This window comes from Cottoperca gobio, chromosome 13, assembly GCF_900634415.1.
Source record: "Cottoperca gobio chromosome 13, fCotGob3.1, whole genome shotgun sequence".
NCBI classification, from domain to species: domain Eukaryota; kingdom Metazoa; phylum Chordata; class Actinopteri; order Perciformes; family Bovichtidae; genus Cottoperca; species Cottoperca gobio.
In genome coordinates, this window is record NC_041367.1 from 6,270,751 (window position 1) to 6,294,417 (window position 23,667).

Below are 23,667 nucleotides of genomic sequence, written 5' to 3' on the forward strand. Positions count from 1 at the left end.
GAAACAAGGTTAAGGAAAAAGTTCCTCTATAGCAGATTATAAGGTCAAAGGTTCAGGAACCAATTGTAATTAAAAGAGGTGTTCCACAATCAGCTTTATTTTCTCTAATGTGTACACATGCATGGACTTTGACTCTGGTTTTCAGTTGCTCTCCGTGTACAGACAGAAATAGACATTTAGCCAAGAACAAGGACAACAACGCTGAACAAGGTAAACATGAACATTTAAGTCATATGAACATAATATTTATATATTACCATTACATTTGTAAACAATAATTGTGCAAAGTTGTAGAGTTTAAAGAATCACTAACCCGTTGGCTCACTGTGGGGTTAGCTATACGCCTGTGTGTGTATTTAAACTCCAACATATATCATGTATATTCTGTAGGTACACTGGGTGTTAGTGCTGCGGGGTTATTGACACCATGTGACTGATGTTAACTGTTCATCAGTGATGACCTGTGGAAAGAAACTGTTCTCGTCTCTCGTTGTTTTGCCAACAAAATGTTAGCAGCAATAAAGTAAACATTTTAAGATATGCAAAAACATTTAAGCAAATTAATAAGATCATTTTATGACAATATAAAACAAAGTTTTATGGATAACCTAGTTGTTATTATCTGTTCTCTTAGTTATTTAGGAGGTTTTTCAAAATGTTACAGACAGTTTGTGTGTGAAATGAAATAAAAAGATCTGCACTCCTTTACTGTAAGAAGGATCTATCGTGTTGGATTTAAAATCTTCATCTCAAGCAGATTTTCCAAAGTGACTGAAAGCACATGACATCTCTACACTGCCTTCCTTCTTCACTTGGTTCTGATTCATTTTGATGATCCATGTTCCTCCTTTTCTATACTATTTAGCACGTTGACGAGTTGCAAGTGCAGATATTGACAGTAACACACAGAGAAATCCAAAGTGACTCTGCTCTCCTCTCTTCAGCCAAGTGTCTCCACCTTTTTATTACTGACACAGTGGCTGCCTTCCCTCAGGCAATCGCACACCATGGAACTACAAAGATGGAGCCCTGGGGTCTAAAAGATATCTCCCTCCTGTCACTTTCTTTAGTTTATCTGGTTCACCCTCTGTCTTTCTCATTCCTACCTCTCAGTAAATGTTCCCTGTAGGTTAGCTGTTTCTCACCAGCCACCGTCACATCTACTTCTTAATGCAGTCCAATAAGAAAGAGGCTTTAGAATGAGATTAGAGGTCCACTGAATGCTCTCTAATTAGACAGTGATGAAAGGTTGAAGTCATTGTACAGAGCCCCTCTCCTACACTTGATGCTGTAGGTACCCCCTTTGGGCCAGAACTCAATCTTCATTCTGAGATGGATTTAAACTGTGTTAGTCCATGTTTCCTGGTGTGTTGTTTTGGAATAGTACAGGCCTATGGTATTGCCGAGACTGCAAATGCGTTTGGAGACACTTGATGTGGCTCATCAGATGGCTGAACGTGGTTTCTTGACTTTTTTCTCATGCATTTGAAATTACAGTAATACAATGTACTGGATATGAGGATGTCTGGATGGACAGATGGATTTCTTGCACCTTGAGAGTCCATTCTGTGGTGTCATCTTTCTCATCTGTTGGTAAATTGACTGATTTCCAGCAACTTCACTGGCTGTCTGTTACTGTGACATCCAAATAAGATCTTAAAGTTCCATTTGAAAATAATCTTACTGCTGTCAGGAAGGACGGGACAGGAAGTGGTTCTGCGCTCCATCTGTCTGTCCAATACATATATGACATGCATCAGGATGGGATGCCTGATTACAGAGCTCATCTTCTGACATTTCCTCCATTCTGTGGGGAGAGTGGAAATGAAATAACATGCAGAGCGAGTAGTGATGATCTCTAACATGGGTTTCCTGCTGCAGTCACAGATCCCATCCCATCCAACCGACTGGTGCTGCGTTCCACTTGTGTTGTATCAGCATCTGGTTGAACACCTTAACACTTCTCACAGTGTTGATTGTAGAGGGCTCACAGCGTGAACGCTCAATACACAGCTGACCACCAGTATACATCTGTAATGCCTCTTGGGTGAACACATGAGAGCAAAGCTCATCAAACTCTCACCAGTCACATACAGTATGTAACAGTGTGGAGAAAAGACACCAAGTAATGTACACAACTGTATGTAGTAAACATGTGACACATATCTTCAAGAACAACTGCCTGGAGCGAGCAGTGAGCAATCCAAATAAAATGGTGATAGTTTCTTAAAACCGTTCACATTCATTTATTTTAAACAGTTGGACTAAACCTCCGTCAGTAACACAATGCATCTTAAATGATGCTGATTCAGTTTGGAAGTCAATACGTTTCCAACTTAACAAGGTTGTAAAGGCAGTTTAGCTTCAGAGAGGCTCATTTAGACAGAGAAGAGGTGATGGACAGAGAGAGAGATGGAGAGTCTGAACAAGAGAGAAGAAGTTACACACCTTTAATCATTTACCTGTGTTGTCTGACAGATGCCTCTCTCTCTCAGAATCAGTCGTGCTGCGTCGTGCTGCCAGGCACCAGTCACCATTAATAATGGGTTAATACCCAGAGACTCACACTTCTCCCCTCTCTTTATACAACACAGACCTCCCGGAGCTTCTGTACATAATGACGACCTCTCCAGTGGCGGTGAAGCTTTGTGGTGGAACAGCTGTGTATTAGTCAAAGGGAAAGGGAAAATAGTTTCAGCAAATTACTGAAGTAGGATCATGTCTTCATTTATATTTGTAAGTCAGGAGGCAAAGTAAGCTAATGTTCATTCCATGGATTACACTAGACAATCTAATTAGTGCTTATTATTGTCCTCATGGAATCATTGTCCTTACAATAAAGAGCTTATGTGATTAAAGTGCTGGGGGCTCAGCTGGTCCTGGACTGAGTTTGCTTTGGTTTCTAAATCCCATTACTTAATTCCTCTGATGTTTGACGCTCATGTTACTGTGCCTCTGTGTTCAAACTCACACTTCTCGTCAGAGTTGTCAGTTTTAAAAACAATGCTGAGGGTTTTCAAGTGCAGTGAACAACATGTAGGTCTATTTTAAATAAAGAAAACACAGAGGTGATCAGTTGAAATCCAAACTAACTTCTGGAATTAACCATCCTGATGGAATTTGGATGCACTACATGCTTTTCTCTGGCCTATGTATCCTCCCACTGAGCTCCTAAAATCCTCCATTATTGATATCAGAGATGCAAATTCTTCCAACAGGTGAGATTATGTTTCATCTATTGCCAGGCGTTGCTGCTCTCAGGCATATGGGACTAACTTCATTTCAGTGAAAACATCCTCATTTAGTCTCAGTCATTTTCCTGTTTTAACTAAAGATGGAATCTCAAATACAAATGATTACTTTAACATCAGCTGTGAAAGAGAATGCAGGACAGTGTGTATAATTCTAACAAACTACAAAGATAGTGTTTCATATCAGCACCAAACCTCATAATATCTTTGCTTGTGAATATGCTTTTAGGATTCATAAAATGTTTCTTGATTATCTGAGGCGTGGTAAGGTGAAGGCTCACTCACACACTCACAACAACAGAATAACACAAAGCTAACAGAGAACTGACACAGTGTTCAATAAGATCATGTGCTCTCCTGTTCGCTGTGCAGAGTGACATCTGTCAGTGCAGATTAGTTTAATGAGCTTTGACTTGACATTGTATCTACTTCACCAGCAGCCCTGCTCTTTCTTTCTTTGTCTTTCCCAAACTTTCCTACACTTGAACATGAGGATAAGTAAAGAAGGGAGGTGTGGACGACAACAACAACCTGATGTAGCTTTAGCATAATGGAGCTGTTGTGTTTCTGAAAGACGAGGGTCAGTTCAGTTCTCTGTCACAGTTCACCAGGTCCACAGCTCCCTCCACGCTGTCAGCTGGAACAGTTTCTGTGTGTCTGATGGAGAAAGCACCATCGTAGATAAAGTTGTATGCTGCAGCAGATTGGGTTCTGAAACTTTTATAACTTTCTGAAACTCACAATCCTGTAATATATCCCAGTTTGTATTGTAGCTTTAACGTCTCTAACTATTCAGAGCTCTACTGCAGACCTTAACATATATTAATGAGAACACAGAGAAAACCCTCAGAAAGCTCTGCCTACAGAAAATGTTCCTCATGTCTATGAATATATTTAACAGAGTATTATAGTGTAGTACATTGTGTTTATGGGTAAATGCAAAGTCATTAGTGTCACTTAAGACTCTCTCCTTTCCAGGAGACTAACAGTGAAGAGCAAAGTTTAGCAGATAAATACACTGTTATTAGTTCTGATATTGATATTATATTTGGCTCCTCCTGTTCTGTGATTTCTGGTCTGAAGAAGAAAGCCATCAGGCTGGTGGGAGTTTATCATCTGAGGAAACAGAGGATGTTTCTGATCTAAAATAGATCCGGCTTTAATTGGAGGAATGCAACAGACTTTCCCTCCATGACTCTGGAACAGGCATGTCAGGCACTTGTAGAGGTCATTGACCTCTTTCTTTGATGCTTCTGTGAAAAACCATGTAGAGCAACTTTAGAAACACTATGACCATAATATACCACCACAATATATCATTATGTGTGCATGTTTATAATAAGGACTATTTCCAGCAGCGGAGGGTTTCCTCTGTGCCTTCTTACCTTAACACCTTCATATTGTCAGGTCTAATTCAGACCTTCAACTAAACCACCTGACTGTGATTGACAGCTGAATGCATAATAACCTGGTACTTGAATCAGCTCGACCTCTCTGCTATTAAATACTTTGAGAAAAGGGAAATATATTAAGTCAGAACTTAGAGGACAGACTGCAGCCTTTAATTTAATACAATTACATTTAATACAAAGCTCTTGAATTCCACAAAATACCTTTATTTTTATGAATGATTTATTGTTGCTGATTCTGGCTCCGCTCTCTTGGCATGAAATGGGTTTGTTCTTAGATGAGCTGGAACAAGTCTTCAGTCACAGTGGAGGAGTTATTTATGGAGCTGCTTGTTGTTCATTGGCAACATGGTTGGTAATAGATGTAATATTCAATAAATGTATAAAGATAGCCACATGCAAACAGCTCCCTGGAAGTTGCAGTTGTGATACACGTATGTGTCTGCTTACATTAGCCTTGTGAAGATGTTGTGATCTTTGAACAGCAAACATGTTCTTAGATTCACAAACACAACACATGGTCTCTCTGGGTGCTAAAGGATGTGCACAGTCAGAGGTGAGATGAATATCTTCTGGCTTAGTAAAGACCTCGCTGGGAACAATGAGGCTGCCAAGAGCAATAATCTGTCCTAAAGGTAAAATACAAGAGTGGAGAGGGCACGATAAAAAAGCTTTCAAATGACAACCTGGCACAGTGGAAGTGACTCTGTGCCATGTGAGATAGACTGGCTGGGAGTTGTGTCACAGCTCTCTGACTGAGAGGGAAATACCCATGTTGCTCTGATACACTGTGGCATCCTGCCTAGAAGTAGAACACAACGCTTCAGAGGTTATTAGAGGAGCAATGATTTACTGAGAGGCATCTCCTTTGAGATTTGAACACAGGTTGGAGGTTGGATCAATAACAACCGTCCGGTCAGATCTGTTCTCTTAATATTTACTTCACATTTTGATATGACTGATATAAGAGATATTGCCTCAACATCTACAGTATCCTCATCACTTTATTTATTGTATGTTTGTGTTATAATGTGTGTTTACATACAGGTGTTCAGGAACACGTTGTCTCCATTCAGATCCTAAAGGAACCTAAACCCTCACTCTCAGGGTTTATGGCATGGTTTATTGTCTAAGGTTTATACATATTTAATGAAATTCAAACTGAAGAAAACAGCCAAACCTCCTGCATGTGTCTGCCTCTGGTGATCATTCTGCTGAGATTCTTCTGTCCACACTGAGACACAAACAGAGCAACACACTGATCTGTGAATCAGTACACCAGTGTGTGTCTGTATACATTAGTGGAGTCCCCTCACTAAGTAGAGTGTCTCCCTCTTCAAACCTTTCAGAAGGTTTATTCTGGCAAACGGACGGATGCAGTGGCTCCACTTCCACTAATGTCATGCTGCATTTCTGCTAAAGAAGGGAAACAGTGAGAGCAGCACATGCTGTGAGTGTCTGAGTGATGGAAACTGTGAGTAGGAAGTGAGCAGTGATCCAGTAAGATCCCAGCAACACACCCACTCCTCGTACTAACATAGTGACAGCTCTGCCTGCTCATCTGTGACGAGATTAATGAAGATTTCATGCAGAAGAAATGTTTCTCTCAAGCATGATTATTATCATTATTCAGTCCTCCTAAGATTGCTGTTAGCGGTAATAAAATGATTGTAATGTTTAATTATGCTTCACAAAACAATGTACAACTGTTGTCAATCCCTCATAGCTGTTTATGTTCCAGTTATGGATGTTTCATAGCTTTCTATGAATGTTTGATGTTCAAAAAATCAGGGAATAAAAATGTGTGAAGCAGCAGAGTAAAGTGTGAAAACAGGTAAAGTACAGAAATGACAGGAAACTGAAACAATGTGACAAACTGCTGAAGGAGCAGCTGAGTGCTGGGAGACTCGTTAGCTGATGAGGTGCAGCTGGGGAGGCCGGCACGGGAACAGGTCACAGGCTGATGAGATGATTGGGAACAGGTGTGCAGAGCAGCAGGAAGCCTGCTGGACAGGTGAGCATGACTGACTGTCCAACAACACAAACATGACACAAACAACAACAAGTGCTAAATTAGCTTTAGAGACAAAATTACTTCAAGCAAAACATTTATTTAATATAAGTGGCAATAAATATCTCAACTGAAGTATTTATGAGAAGCAAATGGAGGAAACTCAATGTGTGTTTAGATATAATAACTCTAATGTGAAGAATGTTAATCTTTCTTTGGATTATGATATCAGGTGTTTCTCAACAATTTGCTTGCACAATTATTAATATTTAAAATGGGTGGTGGGTTTGTCGGGTTATTTGGTTGATTGATGTGGGTGTACGTCACTCAAAGAATTAATTTACAATCTCACATTCAGTCATGTGGGTGTATAATTACAACATCAGAAAGGTGGAAACAGAAATGTTCGACTGGCCTCCCTCATACCTCATCATACATATTTATGAAGGCATTTGAATGATGTGATTTTGTAACAACAACATATCATTTGGGGGAAGGGACGGTGGAGAGCGGTAAGGTGAAGAATGCCAACAAGCAGAGGAGGAACAATGTGCCAGAGTTATTGTTGGACCTTTCTGGAGCTGATGAAGGAGACGCTTTGGATATAAAAAGGAATAATATGAAAGAGTAAAAATGTTCTGTGATCATTTTGAGTTGTCATGGTGACACACTTCCCACCTCTCCCCATCTGATCCGCTGACAGTCTTGTGTACTTACAGTTATGTTTTAACAAATACTTCATGGAGTTTGAAAGTTTTTGTTGACATGTGAAACGTTACCACACAACAAGCTGCAGTGTTTTCCCTCAGCATCAGAAGACAAACATAGAAGCTGCTGTATGAGCTGGTGTCCAGTGGAGATTAGAGCACAACATCATCCACCAATCAAATACATAGAAGCAACACATTTTCTGTGAGCCCATGTTCATGGCACACAGAGTAAAACCAAATCAATTTCCACACAGATTGTTCAAAGCCAAGAGAAGAGAAGTTATTCTGTTTGTACCAGGTACCACGAAGAGCTGAACATGTAGTGAGGATGAGAGGACCTTAGTCTCTCTTCTCATGACAGCACCATGGTAACACAGGAAATGCATTCCAACACTCTTCACTTTCAGCATGAAGATGATCACAGATCAGCTCAGGCACGTTTAATGCATATACATGTGTGTGTATATATATATATATGTATCAGCAAGTATGATATGACTACAGCCAAACAAAAGGTTAAATGCGTAACTATGGTTCTCTGATGATTCACAGCTCAGGTTTCACAGCTCACATTAATCAGGATATAATGATAGAAATGTCAAGAGAAAGAAGAGTCAGTGTTCTCTGACTGAATATAAAATAGATGAAACGTTATGATGGTGTCTGTTAAACATTCATTCTTACGGAGAGCAAGGGCAAAGTTTATCACCAAGACTCATACAGAGAGAGAGGAGAAGAAAGTGAGACAGCTCTGGACCTTTGTGGAGCTCTCTATGTATTCTGCTTCTTGTGTGTGTGTTGGTTATACATTAAGTGTCTATAAAGGCTGTTGTTGCAGTGCAGTCAGTTTCATATGCAGACTTTTCCTTCAGGGGTCTGTTATCAGTGATCTCCCTCTCTAATGCTGCCACTCCAGGGCTCTGCAGGATTACATGCATTTAAAGCTGCTCATTGAGCATTTACACTTCTATTGCACCAGGGAGGACCAGGCCTCTGGATGTCATAACATATCCAAAATGTAGACACACAGAATGAAAATAACCATTCATAGTAACGATTACTTTTATTTATATTGCCCTTTTCTTGTCTGGTTTTTACAAGCTGTTTAGATAATGATGGCTGCTATGTGAGTGGTTGTCCTTGTTATATTGTTTCCCATTAAATATACAAGAAATGTACTCTACTCCATTGCGTGTGATATTTGGTAGCATTTTCAACATTTAGCTCTCTTGTTTATTTTACACACATCTGGTTCACATGTGGAACTCACTCAGATACAATATTCTAAAGCCTGAATGGTAACAAATGATCACAGGTCTAAATCAGTGAATCTGTTCCTTGATGTTTAATTCAACAGTTGGATAAACAACATTATTTTCCCTGTGTTATTGTAACTGCTATGTGTTGTGTGATGAAGGGAGGTGTTGTGTTTCTTCTTCTTTCTTTATAATCATCTATATCCCTCACACGTCCCTGGCTGCCATTTGCTGCCTGTTTTGCAAGCTTGGCACATTTTGTAGACATTAATTTATGTATTAATTAAAGAGAACATTTTGGATGAATGTCTTATCTTGGGAAAAGCACAAATAGTAATTTCAGTGATTTAAATAATTGTAATTAGTGAGGCTACTAGCTAATACTCTGATGCAGTCATCTGTTAAGCTCAGGGAAATTCCCACAGAAACAAAACGTGCTGTGTGTGTGTGTGTGTGTGTGTGTGTGTGTGTGTGTGTGTGTGGATTTAGGTAAGTTGGGGTACCCTGTACATTTTCATCCACGTAGAGACTTCTTTGTTAGAAACATTAGTTAGCAGGTTGTTGCCACCTCTGTATGTGTTTTACACCACTTGTTATTAGATCAGTTAGGAATGGCTTTTGTTTGTGTACACACACACACACACACACACACACACCACACACACCAAAGTCTGAGCTGTATGTTTCTTTAACATCTGTGACCAACAACACCAGGCTCCTACACGTGTCAAGAGCTGATGCTCCACTGAGACAACAGATGAACACAGTTTGATTTGTCACAGTGATGTTCAGATCATTTCATGGTTTAGGTGCATCGGCCAATGGACTCGCTACTCCCTCACTGCGATTGGGACCCAGATACCTCTCAAATAAAACCTGCCTGTTTGTTATCCTGGTTCCAAAATGGTGGAACGAGCTCCCCATTAATTTTAGGTGAGCAGACAGTCTGCACACCTTCCGTCGCAGACTGAAAACTCATCTGTTTCGACTGCACCTCAGCCAAAAAAACAAAGAAGACAAAAACAAAAAACGTATTTCTTCTGTATGTAGCACTACATTGGTTGGTTTATTTGTTAATGGTTGAATTTATATTCTATCATTTCTGTATGTTGCACTTACATCGGTTTGGCTTATTTGAAGCTATTGATAGAGATGGATAGATGCACCTTAAGATAGATAGATAGGGACATTTAGGAAAATTGTACTGCACTTCTGCTAATGTTCTTGGAAGATGCTTTCTGTCCGGAGTTGTAGCTTCATGATTGTTTACTTATTGTAAGTCGCTTTGGACAAAAGCATCAGCTAAAAGAAGTGTAATGAACTGTAATGTAAATGTATTTACTACTACTACTTACTGCTAGTCCTGTATCTACTCTGAACTGCTTTTATTGCTAAAATGACCAATGTTTATGTTTTCCAGATGACTTCTTGTAGTCATGTGACTAATAACTGTCCTGTATAAAACATGATGTTGCTTTGCTGTGAACGGACAGCCAGCAGCAGTGATCTCTATTCACAGATGAGGCGGAGAAGGGAGCGATGATTGATTGGCAGTTAAAGGAGAACAGTGTGATTTGCTCTGGACTGTTGCTCTCAGTGTTTAACTGTCTGCAGCAACAACAGATTAAGATGAACAGCCACTAGTGTGATGGTTCATTCATTTGAAAACTACACCCAAGAACTGGATGCTGTTACATTACAAACAGCGTCAGACTTCTCTATGATATTACATATTCAGGAAAAATAAATGTCTCCGAGCCATTCCATATTTAACTGCAGATCATTGAAATGCACATACAGTATGCAAACCTGCCAAACCAAGCAGCAATCATCAGTATTTACTGAACTGTGGAACTAACATCAGAGAAAATACACATGTTGCTGAAGAGACAGCTTTTAAAATCTCTCTTCCATCTTATAATTAACATCACCAGTACAATCTGGGTTTTACATGACACCACACGTTTCCCCTTCGCTCAGCATCAGAACAACTGATCAACAACTTCATGTCAACTCTGAAAAGATAAAAGTGTATAACATTTGCAGTTTGCAACATTGGGCCAACATTGGCTTTGCAAACCAGCACATCAGTGCAGGTTTATACTCATGTTGGGACTATTTGAACTGGGTTCCAGCTCTACTCCAGCAGAAGTAGTTTATAACATACAGTATATACAATGAATCATCTCTTCTCTCTAATGTATTTATCTGTAAATCAGCCAGGTAATCGTATTGAGAACACACATCTCACACTCTGATACAGCACCGTGTCATGACTGCTGATGGAATTCTGGTGGAGTGAAGATAAATGAAGTTTATTCACATTGTGTTCATGTGTAACCTCTCACACTTCAGATACCTCATAGCAGAGACAGTGAGAGGGAGTGTGTGTAACACAGAGCTCTCATCATAATGTCTTCACACTGTCACTCATGTGTCTGTGTGCAGGTGTGTACACGTATGTGGTTATGAACTCATATATTTATGAAAGGCATTTTGTTTTAATTAAATATTTTATTAGTGTTTACATGAAGGAATGAAGGATTGGTTTCTCATTTCACACCTGGGTGTGTAAATATACTATAACTTTAGTCTTTGTTTATAATATTCATGAGTTTTACATGTTAATGACACTTGTTCCATTGGACCCCTGGGTTAAGAGTTAAAACAAAGTGTTCAAGTTTTAGGATCTTACGGTGCATAGTAGATGAGTGTACAGCATTAAGGTCTGTCTCACATTTAATGAGATGAAAAGAAAGACGTTGGGGAGGCAAAGACTAAACATGGAGAGGAAGAATTAAAGCACAGCTATAGACAAATGCATAAACTCCATCCTCTTTGATATAAATAGATCTCTACTGTTCTCTATCACGAGTCCCAGACAGAGAAGTGGGGTAAGATTAAGATGTGACACACCCAGCTCTCAGTCCAGTCTCTCTGGGGGACAGTTAGCTATCAGCCAGTATATCATAAGAGCTAGAACAGAAAGCTGATAATAGATGGGTTAATGGAGAGGACTGTGGATAGAAGAGGACAGAACACTATGGAGGAAATGATGAAGTTGGGCTGTCTGTCAGAGAGGAAGGGAGAACTGTCTGAAAACTGAACTGTGTCACTCAATAGAAGTCTTCATTAGCCTCCTTCATCCACTGGTGCTGTCTTATCTCAGATGGATGCTGTCCATCACCGCGACACACAGAGTGCCAAACAGTATCACTCTCTCACACATACTTGTACATGTTAAAAACAGAAGTGTAACCCCAGTGAGAGTCCACCTGTAGTGTGTTTGTGGAGAAGAGTTCATCCTGTTTAAACTCTGAGTTATCTCAGTCCTCTGTCGCTGTGTTCAGACATTACAATCACTACTTTCTGTTCACATCCTCTTACTCTACTTTATGTGATGGTCACAGATCAGTGATCAGATAATTGCTTCCCAGATGAAACCAGGGGATTGTGGGTAATCAGATAAGTCTTCTAATCAAAAGGCTGACCACCCAATTGCATGCTTGGTTATGACTCTAATATTGTCAATTAGCTTATATTAGATTGTGAACTGAACAACAAGTTGGTGGTGAACAACAAGGATGGATACAGAGGGATTTGTTTCAGCTGTGCACCAACAACAACAGTGTCATTAGATCAGAGAACACGTTATGTTACTGTACAGCAGTTTGTTGTCGTCAAGTGTTACAGTGGTGTGTGTTTGTGATCACAGGGTGATTTATTAAGGGGAACTCTGCTGTGACCCCTCAAACAAGACTCTTTGGTAAATATCCAGCTGAGGAGATGAATAACATTTACATTATGTTTTTGTCTCTCATCAGTGTGTGTGCTGCTGTAACATCCTGTCACACTCTGTCTCTCTCCAGAATAAGAAACATCTGGTGATACAGATGATTAACTTTTCTAAATGAGTGTAGAAAGCAGAGAGCTCGGTCAGTGGAGGAGAACTGAGCCTCATGTAGTCTCAGTCCTGGCTGGACTCGGTGCTCATGTCCTCCGCTGGACTCTTGGCAGTCAGATTGGACTCAGTAGTAACAAGTGGCAGGTTCACAGCATCTGTCTGAGTCTGTTCACTGTGTTTGAGTGTTTGTGTCTATTGTTGCACCTTGTTTCCCATCATATGTGCAATGCGGGTGTTTTTCTGTCAGACGTTTCATATTTCTCAATGTGATTCTTATGCATCACGTCAGTCAAAGCTTTGATAACTTTTCTTGGCTAAGCAGTGACATGTGTGAGATGATTTCCATCCAGGGTTTAAAGTGACATTTGAAAGGTTTGTCATTAAGTGCAGGCTACATACTGTGTGTTTATCAGTCTGATCATGTTTATGGTCCAAGTGCCCCTTGAATCATCCAAAGAGCCATCCAGGTGTGAAGAAGATGCAATATGTTTAATCTTTGGCCCGACCGCTATCTGAGTATGTAGCTCAACACTGTTTAACATCTTTGTATTGGTCACACGTTTTGACCAGTACCCTGGTGTTAATTCATACAAAGGCATAAATTATCAAAATATATATTTAAACATCTCTGACTATATTAGGTTCATGCCCCATTAGGAAGAGTGTGCAGCACATCTGACAGCTTCAATGTAATAAATTAATGAAACAACATCTGTACCTGACGACATATTAAATCATCTTATTAGTGTCCATTTTTATCTGAAATCTCTCATTTAACTTTTTCTTTACTAACTTAATGTCAGGCTTGTGAGCAGTTCTCCTCTGACAGGTTTCTCACAGTATCTGAAAACATCAAGGACCAATGAACATCATCAATCTTTGTTTATTACATTCTCACACAGATACAACTGTTTTTAATTAACCCTTTAATCACACTTTTACACAGCATGAGTAATGTGATTATACAATGCTTGAGGATCAGCAGGGCCGGACTGGGTTTGGTTTGGTTTGACAAATCTCATGATGTCACTTCCCTCTAGTTAAAGCTCAGATGTTATGTTGGCTTCTCCCATTACAGCTGCATTTTAAAAAGAAATGCATAAATGTAGTTTCATTTTTAATAGAATAAAGTTACTGCTGTTGGAGCTGGTGTGTTAGTTTCATAATGGTGTGTTTAAGTCTTACTCAGTTTCGGCTGATGAAGCATCTCACCTCCCACCACCATCAGCATCCACCTGGCAGCTGTTTCCAGCTCATCTCTCTGTGCTGTCACTTCCTCATTATAGTGTGTAGTTAATAATAAAACGTTGGCTGCCTCCTGTGTCAGCCATCCAGCTGGAATGTTGCCTATAAATCATGTGTTTCATCCAGCCACATCCTCTTCATAGAGCTGTTGTACCTTCATGGATTTGCAGTGATGTCACTGGATAACAAGATGCTTTTGCTCCATTGATCTCAAGCTGTGTACTTCCACGTTAGACATGGCTGCATTCAGCTTTAGCTGCAGTAATCCCTTTATTTACAAAGTCATTCTTATGTTGAGAGCTTTGCTCTGTTCGAGGCCGCTGAGCTGTTGACTTCAGCCTGCATTGACTGTACGGTGAAATGTAGTGAAATGAAAACACGTAGAGCTTTATTAAAGATTGACTGCTCTGAAGTCTCTGTTACCTTGAACAACAAGACAAGATGTCAAGTGATCTGAAGGGCTCTGAATATATGGAGTTACCACATCTGTAATGTCCCAGAAGCCTGACTTGTAATGTTTTACATCTCAACTGTAACTACCTCCACAGTGGTAACCTTAAAAACAGCTGGCCCAGTCAGCATACTTCCATTATTGCTGACATATGTCACTGTAATAGTTTGTCTCCAATGAACATATCAGTTCACATGTATCACAATCCTGCATATCTTTGAAATGTGACTTCCATGTGTTTACATCATGTTTCTCTTATCATATTTGAAATGACAGATTGTTTGCAGGTTGATAATAAGCCACACACACAGTTCAGCCCCACTCCAGGTTGTTATAGCTGAACTGTTACTCATGTAGCCGTCCATGTAAGTATGTCTTCAGGATGTTCTGAGTTATGTGTGGTTGGTAGACTGGTGGAAGGACTGAGTGCTGCTTCTCTCACTCACATTCACAGTCAGTCACAATGTAAAAACTCCTTTTGTCAAGCAATTAAATGCTAAGAATGTATTGTGACACAAAGTCTGTTCTATATCAGCTTTGGTTGCAATTACTACACAAATGAAGAAGATTATGAATGTGTCTGCTCACGTTGAAACCCAGAAATGGTCATTTACTCTGTTGTTGAGGTAAATACATGAGGTTTTAGTTTTGTACGATGTTCTGCAGAATGACCTTTGACCTTAGAGAAACTTATTGGAGCAAAAAGCTGAACTCCACAGTTGTCTTTATTTATTTCCAGCAGCACAGCTTCACTTCCTCTGCATTACTGAAGCTGTTGATCCATCCGTATTAATATATTGGAAAATACACTGAACACTGTTATGAAAAGATTCATCACTGAAGCCTTGGGCTCAGTGATTTAACCACTTTTATTACCATCCTCACAGAAACCATTTTCTTCATTATTTTATAATGGTTACGATTATGTGTTTAATTTTCCAGTCGAGTTGTTCCACATGCATTTAGTATAATGTCAAGTTTCATTCAAACCTCCCACTGAAGCAGTTTAGTGTCCAAGGCTGATCATCCTGCTGACACTCTTACTCCATCTGCAACAGTTCAGGGGAGGAAATGAGAGGTGAGTGGATGAAGAACACACTGATCTGTTGTTCTTATGGTGGTTAAGAAGATTGATACTGGAGCTGCTGGTAAAGAGGTGCATTAAGCACTTCTCACCTAAACTGACATTTACAGTGGCTACTGGCATTTGGCCAGCTAAGCCCGTCTGAAATTAAAATCATCTTTCTGGGAAAACCTTCACCAGAAAGTATATTTACTGTGTAGCATTTTTAACAAGCCTTTCAGCAAAAGGCTTTTGAGGAGATGCTCCATTGTCTCCACACGACATGAGTATGCCGCCCCATCAGCTGGATCAAGGTGTGTAACCTCTGTGAGTAACCTCCCCACTGTACAGGAGTCAATTCTCTGCAGGAGGTTTACAGAGCAGACAGCAGTGAGAGTGAGAGAAGAGAGAGAGACAGAGAGTGAGAGATGTGTGACACTCAGACATGGAAAGTGTGTCTTGTGAGATCAGTCCTTTAGGGAAACTGATAAATGGGATCATCAGCAGCGTGTGGATGTTGTTCTGCCTCAGTGACACAGTGAGTCAACAGTACTTGTTGTGCTAAAAGCCTCTCATCAGCCTGACTGCCCTCCACATATTCACTCATGTGTATGCACACAACTGCACACTAAGAGACAAACACAGACACGCAGTGGAAATCCCAGTAAACTGAGCTGTCCCTAAGGGAATCACATGATACTGAGAAGTCGACTCAACAATGGAGGCAAATAAAAACCTTAATATAGTTGTTTCATGGACAGTTGTAGTGTGAGAAACACAGAAGTGGAATAACAAAAGCAATGTGGAGATTTAATGGTTTGTGTTTCTGTAATCTGCAGCTTTTTCTGTTGATCCTCTGACTAAAGTCTCATTTCATTGTATATTTACAATAACATATTAATTAAAAGCTCACGAGGTAGGAGTGCGGGAGAATTTATTTATACCTGATCGTGATGGTGAGAGTAAAAGTATTAACAGTAAAGAGGATTTTGTTCCAATGTCAATCTCCACAGACTTGATCTCTTATATTAACCTGACAACCCAGCGATCCACTCAGAGACGTAGACCTGTTCGTTACTCAACATAAAAGGACAAATGACTCAGTCTAACCTCATATCTCGACCCAGTGAGGTGGAGGTTCAAGAGCTGGAAACTCATCAGACTATGGAAGTAAGTTGAACGTGAGTTGAAGTTAAAGTGAAGCCCAGCAAAGTATTGCTGCTCCAGTTCTGCTCTGATCCCAGATCAATCACTGTAGTGTGTGTTGTATGCTCCATAAGTCATGCTTTGACATCTGTGAACCATCAATCAGTCCAGATATATGTTCTCTTTTGTTTTATATCTCAGTGCTCTGGCTCTGCATCACACATTTAGCATTCTCTATATCAATTTCATATTATAGAGGATGCAGGCAGGGGACGTTTGAAAGCTCCCATCAGGGCTGTTTGTATCTCACACTGCTGATGGAGCTCTTATTATATTGGCAGAGGCAATAGATCTCCTTTTCTGCAGAGTGGTAGTAGTAATGTGTGAGAAGGGTGTGCATGTGTGAGATAAGCTCAGCTGAGTAGAGTTTTGACAACCAGGCAACACTCTAGTTATCAGTGGAAGTGTGAAAGAACATGATATCTTACTCACTAAAGACAGGGGAGATAAGAAGTGTCTTCTTTCCTTCATGCAGAATTCATTTTCAAAGTGTTTTGAACTTGTGAATGTTTGCACGGTGAACCTTTACATTTACTCAACTTGAGCCAAAACTTCAAACTTTATATGAATCTTTGATTTATCATTAAAACAGCAGCACCTCTTTCTCTGAATCACCAGGAAGGTACTGTAGAAGCAAAGAGAGGAGAGACACATGGTGTCATGCACTACAGCATATTTACGTAGAGATATGAGATAATATGTAGACAGAGAAGATTATTATTCTATCCAAGACATTCATCAAACTTTGTCTCAAGGCCCAGCTCTCACTTTATTTTTCTCTTCCTCTATTCATTGGAGAGAGATAGAGAGGTGTGTGTGTGTGTGTGGCTCTGTCCATATGTATTTATCCTTTCAGCTGTGAGTATATTTTACTAAATGAAACATTAGCATATTCCCTCCACACTGTTTATGCACTGATGTTAAACAGTGATTTGAGCTTTGAAATATTCATGTTGCAATTCGAAAGCTTAATTTATTCAAGTTCTCTTGTTGCTGTCTGAAGCCACTCGAGTCCCAGCAGTGTTCCAGTAATGTGTTCTTGTGTGGAGGCTGGACTGGGCTGCATCTCTTTATCACAGCGAGGTGAAGAGGCCTTCTGATGACTGTCTGCTGCCTGCTGGTTGAAATGAATGTGAAGTGTCTTTGCAATCCATTCAGTCTATAATAAGCCCTCTCACATTCACTAAAATCTCCAAAGGATAACTTTTTGAAGGACACACATTTAAGTGGAACAAGCTTCAATCAGCGAGTTTGTAATGACATGAAATGTTTGAATACAGAGACACGTCTCTTAACCTCTCTGTGGTCACATGTTAAAGACTTTAACAAACTAACAGTGTTCAAAGGTTCCCGTCTCTACAATGTGTGTATTCATACATTCACAGATAGTACTGTACAGTATGTTCATTGTGTTTTCAGAGGCTGTGCCAAATGCAAGCAGTCATAGAGGAGAGGAGTCTTAGTGTCCACCTACCGTAGACTTCACACAGCTGGTTACTATACAAAGTATATTTACAATAGATCTATGCATCATTATTTAAAGAGAAAATATGTGAAATACTTGTTTTTATAAAGTTTGGATGAACAAAAAAGGGACTTTGGGGAAATGAAGCAGAATATAATATTTCATATTTGGATATTGCCATGACTAAATGACCCATGGGAATGAATACATGGATGGAACATGGGCCTTCATTAGGCCAGCAGTATTAGTCAGGAACTATTTATTTAGCATGCCTGTTTCAGACATCATTATCACTAAACGCTTGAAGCCTGCATTGAGATTGTTAATTAGAGTAATTGTTTTAAATATAAAAGAGTACTGTACCACTTAGAAACACTGTTTTACACAATTAACCATTTATTGCAACACTTAGTGGTACAGTTGTTCTTTTCTCTGATGATCCAACATGCTGAATATATACTGTAGCTCAGAAAACATTACAAATCCCCTGTGGGTGTACACGGAGCTGAGCCTGTGTTAATGCTTTAAAAGCCAGCCACAGACTCAACAGGGTAAAACTAGCAGGCGGAGGCTGGTGAGGTGGAGGCAGAGTGTAGCAGAAGCCAGTGTAGGAGGAACAAGTGTAACAGGTCATTTAAATAGAGCGCCTTGTTATGAGGATGGATTTAGTTTGTGTTGTGATCAGTGCAGACTGGGAACATATGTCCAGCCTGAAGTACTCGTCAAGTGAAACCACTTAGGACATAAATACAGTAATGCCCACTGCTTCCTGCTTCCTGCTTCCTGCCATCACAAACTTCAGGATGTTGTAGCTAAAGACAAACACATGTCGTTCCCCATTTGTTTAGTATCACATATAATGTCCCTACATGTCATCTTTGTTTCTGTTAATAATAATCTGCTATGATGAAGAAGAGAGATGTCTCTTACAGAGATAGAGTTTTGTCTCTTTCTGGGATTTAAAGATAACTTGGTTGTTCATGCTGAGCTGCCAGTGGGTTGTTATAATTGAACTCTGTATTCTCCTCTGCACCGTCTTTGCCTTGCTCAGTATTCATAATAAGTCCTAAACTGTCTTTTTGTCCTCCATGACTGTAAAGTCACCAGTAGATTTTATAAATTCCCTCTCACCTTTCTCTCTGTGTCCTCCTCCCACGTTATCTCTTCCTGCTCTTCAGCACAAAGTCATTCAGTCTCTCAATGTTGTATTTTCTTCTTTGTTCACTTCTCTCATCTTGTCCTGCATGGCAGACCTGATTTGACAGTGTTTCACTGCAGAGCATGACTTTAATCTTCACACACGCTGCTCTTTATTCATTTTACATAGACATGCAATACTTGTGCAACCCTGCTCATCACAGTCTGTACAAGGTCTCTCTGACCTCTGCTCAGAGACAGTGACACCACATCACATTTCAGAGCCATTTTAATGAGCAGAGAAGTGATTCGGTGCAGCCAGAGAGGTGTTAAAGGTAACTTTGTCAGTGAGAGGAACACATTGTGGATCTTTAACTTTCAAATGGTTATTCTGAATGAGGTCTTCTCACTTAAGTTTTTAAATATTTATTTCTAGATAATAAATCTGTTTGTATTGAAATTTTATCATATTCTTTGCTTTATATTTTGAAGAAATGTATTTAAATATAGGACATGGTTATTTTTATGTTTTCAAAGAATGCTAAACTAAATAAGCACACTTTCTGCTCCTTACAGTCACTTCTCCTGTTTATGCTCCAAACTTTAATTCACCTCCTCGTTTCCCTCACTTGCATCTCTTCCTCTGTCTTAGCTCCACCCTTGTAAGACGCGAGCGAGAGATGTGAGGATGAGAGGCGACGACGGAGGAATCCTCAGTTGGGAAACGGGATATCCTCGTTCACTCGAGCGTCACTTTTAAACGACATCCTTTACTGATGCGTGTGCACAGTCTTATCACCCGTCACTGGGCTTAGCGCAAAATAAATCCTTTAGATCCTGTACAATTTACTTATCATATGTAAGGTTATTAGAGCTTGGTTTTGTTAGGATGCAATTTGGTATGCATTTGAAATTGTCGCTATACTCTTGCCTACAATTTTAATTCAATCTACCAATTTCTACCACAGAAGAAGGACAAATGTGACTAAAAGAGTCATTTGGCTGATGTACTGTATATCCTTTAGCGTTGAAGCTTTTGCCATTCAGTGTCCTATAGGTCCTAACATACAACACAAACCACTGACTGAATTATAAAATCGAGCAAACCATTATTGAATGTGAAAGTATATAACTAAATGAAGCGCTACTGTGGCTAGCACCAGAAGCAAAGATGTAGTAGTACAGTGTTTCTGCATGACACATTAGAAAAAGCAGGAACACGCGCACCACATATTGGTCGATCCCTCTATTTGACTTTCTCCAAATCATTTCTTTCCATTTAAATTATTTATGATGTCATCACACCAACTTTACCCACATACAATCTATTCAACAACATTACCTTTAAATTACATTTGCAACATCTAACAATGCTTTCTTCACTGAGATGTTGATCCTTCAGTATGAATTGAATCTCTATGAATGAGTTTGGAATTGTTGTCTTTTGTAAACACACAGCAGAAGCTCCCAGCATGCACATTGTTTTGTGTGAAGTGGAACCTGACCGATTTTAAACACAGAAGCTTCACTCAATGCAACGCTGCTGGAGCAATGTGTGGCTGTGGACTGAATAATAATCCCTTCATCTACCTGTTCACTGGAAACATAAAACAGTAAAAAGGAAAGGATGGATTCCCTCTGACACATATTGTACTGCAGAGAGTGAGGATTACTTATATTATAAATGTCATGTAGTCTGTAAGGAACACTCACAGACATGTAGCACCTCAGTCTAATGTCTAAATGCATTAGCTGCCTCTCAGTCCAACAGTACATTCAGGAACAGACTGCTGTCTCACAGCCACTAACACAGTCAGCATGTGTCCAAATGACCATCCATCTCTACAGTGAAACCAAACGGCCACAGTGAGCCTGTTCCACTGCCGAGTGTCAGAACTGTGCAGCAGAAACAGGCAGGGAGCTGGACTAGAGACTGCAGACACAAACACACAGCAGGAAACCAACCAACATGAAAGACATCTCAGACTAAAGGGAACAACTAGACTACAAGGAACATCTGCTCTGACATATGAATGATGTAAGAGATACGACAGAACAGAGACTCCGATCAAACTCAGCTTCTCAAAGGACACTGAATTCATGCTACACACATGTTTTACTGCACAACGATGTGGTCTGTATCGGAAATATGAGATGTTTTCTTACTGTCAGTTCTGAGGACCTAATGTAGGAAGTTGTGTCTTTGTTGTCCTGCTGACATGATCACACACACAAACAGACAGACACACACGGTTGGTTGTCTTAACTAGAAGAGAGAAAAGTGTGAACATTGTTTTATATTTTAGATGATCAGCTGTTTCATTGTTGTTTTAAGCTGCAACCACAAGTCACTCTGTATGGAAAAGATCATCACAATGCCCCAAAGATCTGGAAAATTGCCATTAGGAAAAACTTTTTACAGTAATGTATAGTTATATCCTGACATGTACACACAGCGTGTCACACACCACCTGACTGAACTGAATGAAAGAGTCCACAGTTGTTCTATATCAGACCAGCTGCCCACTACAGGAGGAATCCTGATCTACCTTAATCAAGACCTATCAGACCAACTGCTGACCTTTTATATGTTCAGTTACACAACTGGCATACACTTTTTGAATCACACAAACATTACCCAAATGTTGCTAAGAAGCATCCTGAGCGTCATCAAAGTGACAGTTTTCCTTAAATACAAAAACTCCAAATACGTTTAAAAATAATAAATTGTATTTATAAAGTGCCTTTCAAAGCTAAAAGCAATCTAAAGGCGCATTTATTAGAGTAGTAAAGGATTTAGTCGTCTGCAAATGTGCCAGGGCCTCATTATGTTGTGTCATCTGTTTAACTGAAACACGGTGATAGATGTTGATCCAGGCTCTCAGTCAGCACCCTGGACAGAGACAGTGCACAACAACAGTGTTTACCTCATTAAAACAACATGCTTTATGTAAGAGACAGATTGAGAGAAAAACAAAGTCCAGGATAAATGTATATTCACTTTATAGCCATAATGACATGCTGCTTCAACATATGTGGGTCCCTCATGAATCTATGAAACCTTTGACGGCAGTTGCTGCAGCTCAAAGTTTCAAAGTTTCAAACCTCTGCAAAGTTAATAACTAACGACCATCATTGCTAAAAGCTCTGGCGAGCATTTTAAAAGGGGAAGAGTACAGAAATAAATGCCAATTTGCAATGTTCTACTTGATCACACATAAAGAAAAAAAAAAAGTGTATTGGACCCATTCACTCCGTGGCTGTATGAAAGAGCAATTCAAACAGCAATTCATCTGTAGCCGAAAATAATGCTCTGAAGGTGGACTGATGTTCTTTGTTTACATACATTTGGGTTCAACACAAAATGTTTTCACACAAATGCATCTCAGACTAGGAACCAGATGGACATGTGGCTGTAGAGTTTGCCTTTCCATTACAGCCTGAGGTTTCTCTGCTGTGAGAAAACCAACAGCTGCAGTGTCACTTCATAAATGAGGGAGAGGAGGACAGAAGATGATTGACAGCTAGTTAAAGCAGAATAGTTGGATTATGTTGTGATCCGTGTCCCAGTGTTCATCGTCTGGAACAACAACAGGTTGAGAAAACCGCCACTGATCTGAAGGCTCATTATTTAAAGATGCACTTGGGAAATTATCAATGTTAAATCAGCAACACTGTCAGAAATTGATTGAAATTCCATTCAAACCCAGACAAATTAAATTAGAATATACTGCTAATGTCAGGGGAGCATTATCATGTCATACACTTCTACCTTCCAGTGTCACTAAACAAGAAACTTCTCCAAACATCACCATTAAAATCTGAACTGACAGATCTCAAACAGCTTTTTATCTCTGCTGAAATGTACAGTGTTAACAGTGTGGGGACACCACAGCAGGCCAACAACACAAGTGGAAATCAATAGTGAGACAAAGAAACTTACTTTTTGCAGACACAAAAACAGAACTTAATCCAAAACACAATTTACAGATCTGCTTGTCTGCCACAAAGTAGCTCAAGTGTTGCTGAAACACAGCAGTGAAGAACACATCTCAGGCTCCAAATGAAAGGACATGTGGTTCTTAAAACACTATTAAGCACCCTGAAATACCTTCTGCTGTAACACTCCTGTGTCTCCGGCAGTGACAGCTTGTACAGCAGACTCCTTCTAAAAGAGACCTTTTTACTTGTCACAGCAGGAGAAGCACAGGTGTCATCAATAACACTAACGAGGGTTGAAGCTAACATACACACTGACAGAGCCGGGAACTGCTGAACCTCGTTAACGTTATTAATCACAGCTGTGACGATACATGTACTCATCTCATCTGTTACTCTTCATGCTTATAGTTTCTCTTCTTGTAAACCTTGGTCTTAATATTAGAATAATAATAATATTTTACTGCACAGTTCAGTCCACACATAGTACTTGTGTTATATAACAGTAGGAAGACTGTGGACCAAGAGATTAATCATCCTGCAGACAGTGATGAACGGAACAAAAGTACACTATGACAGCAGCCGTGATGTGAAATGGACACATCTATGCAGGGACTGAC

At 39.8% G+C, this 23,667-nt stretch overlaps 1 long non-coding RNA gene across 2 annotated transcripts; it reads right to left on the reverse strand.

Annotated features, from left to right (window-relative positions):
- Positions 1 to 206: 206 nt before the first annotated feature.
- On the reverse strand, positions 207 to 23,257 carry LOC115017904 (uncharacterized). 2 transcript variants are annotated; one of them, XR_003833288.1, is made up of 4 exons: positions 23,220 to 23,257; positions 3,783 to 3,908; positions 2,463 to 2,660; positions 207 to 1,807 (listed from the first exon to the last, which is right to left on the reverse strand). It is a non-coding gene; the product is annotated as an uncharacterized LOC115017904 (long non-coding RNA). The 2 variants fall into 2 exon arrangements; XR_003833287.1 differs by lacking the exon at positions 23,220 to 23,257 and adding an exon at positions 6,538 to 6,684.
- Between the last annotated feature and the right edge of the window lie 410 nt (positions 23,258 to 23,667).